The 1,687-nt window shown below is 45.0% G+C and overlaps 1 long non-coding RNA gene across 1 annotated transcript; it reads left to right on the forward strand.

Annotated features, from left to right (window-relative positions):
- The first annotated feature begins 335 nt into the window (after positions 1-335).
- LOC107727712 (uncharacterized) lies at positions 336-1,536 on the forward strand. The gene is made up of 3 exons (XR_001638386.1): positions 336-554; positions 743-1,021; positions 1,151-1,536. It is a non-coding gene; the product is annotated as an uncharacterized LOC107727712 (long non-coding RNA).
- Positions 1,537-1,687: the final 151 nt, after the last annotated feature.

Genomic DNA, 1,687 nt, shown 5'->3' on the forward strand with positions numbered 1-1,687 from the left:
TTGCTGAACTGTAAACACTATTCCCCTGCTTTAACACATGAGTCAGATTTGGTGAACTGTTACTGCAAAACTCTACACACAAATCCCTACATTTCTCAGTGCTTACACCATGTGGTCATTTAGAAAGCACTAGCATTCAATACTGTTCACTCAAGTCAGCACAGCTTGAGCTCAATTAGCAAACAATTACCCAGGTGGAAACACTAAGAGTCAAAATTGAACACACATCAATCAGATCCTTCAATAAATAGATAAAAGGGCCCGAATCAGTTCACTGAGCTTTGGAACAATGGATCCAGAGAAATGAAGGAATAGGTCGAAGAGGAGGAGGCGGACGTGGTGGTGGAGGAGGAGGAGGAGGAAGAGGACGTGGTGAATGGAAGAGGGAGAAGAAGGGCAAGGAGACAAGCAGTCTCAGATGAAATTCGAGCCACTTTAGTTGACCATGTCCTTGTCCATGGTATGACCATGAGGGAGGCTGGGCAACGAGTACAGCCAAATTTGAGTTGCTTCACCGTCGCCTCCATCATCAGAACCTTCAGGGAGGAAAACAGGTAGGTGTACTTACAGTAAGACTGCTCTGTACAGTAACTTTAGAGTGCATACACTGTTGCACTATGCTACTGTAATAAAGAAATGCATCAAATTGCCTCGCATACAGATAGAGTTTCAGTATGTTTCCATTTTTTCCTGTAAAAAGGATGTGTGACAGTTACAGTAATGAGTGCTTATATTTTTGTAGGACACAGAGATGACCACCTGGTGGAGGCAGGCTAAGGCTTTTGTCAGAGGAGCAAGAGAGGGAGCTTGTAAACATGGTCATTGCCAATAATGTAATCCGCCTGCGAGAGATTCAAAGGAGAGTGATTGAGGATAATCATCATTTTCGAGGGATAAATGCCATCAGCCTCTCCACAATTGATCGTATCCTCCGAAAGCACCGGTTCCGGATGAAACAGGCGTACCGCGTCCCTTTCGAACGAAACTCAGAGTGAAAGACCAACGAGTGGAATATGTTCAGGTATGAGTTTTGATATCGTATGAAGTATTGTGTACCATCACAGTATAGCAGTTTATGCTGCCATTTGTGCCCTCTTGAACTGTGCTTCAGGGCAGTGATTTACTCTACTGTGTTTCATGTGTTTTGCAGAGAATCTTTGAGATTGAAGGCCGGCCTGTTCCCCATGAAATTATCTTTGTGGATGAGGCTGGTTTCAACCTGACCAAAAGAAGGAGAAGGGGGAGGAACATAATTGGCCATCGGGCTATTGTAAATGTCCCTGGTCAGCACGGAGGGAATGTCACTATGTGTGCAGCCATCAGCCAACGAGGGGTACTCCACCGTCATGCCATTCTAGGACCCTATAACACTATGCTCCTCCTTGCTTTCCTTGACGGTCTAAGAGAGCATATGTTCCAGCTGGACCTCAGGGAACCAGCACAGCCAGAGCAGCCTCGTTACATTGTTGTTTGGGATAATGTCAGCTTCCATCGCGCTGCTCTGGTTCGTGACTGGTTTACCAATAACCCGAGGTTTTCTAAATCTTTGGCTAGGGCCAATATAGCCTGTGATGTGGACGAGATTCTCTGGCCTGACCCAGAACAAAGTTTTTAACAGTTGTGCTGTGTAGTACATGAATGAATAAAAATGTGCCAATGTATACATTGGTTGTGTCTTTTGTGTTCA

The sequence above is a fragment of the Sinocyclocheilus rhinocerous genome, unplaced genomic scaffold (genome assembly GCF_001515625.1).
Source record: "Sinocyclocheilus rhinocerous isolate Xijiao unplaced genomic scaffold, SAMN03320098_v1.1 scaffold1028, whole genome shotgun sequence".
Classification (NCBI taxonomy): domain Eukaryota; kingdom Metazoa; phylum Chordata; class Actinopteri; order Cypriniformes; family Cyprinidae; genus Sinocyclocheilus; species Sinocyclocheilus rhinocerous.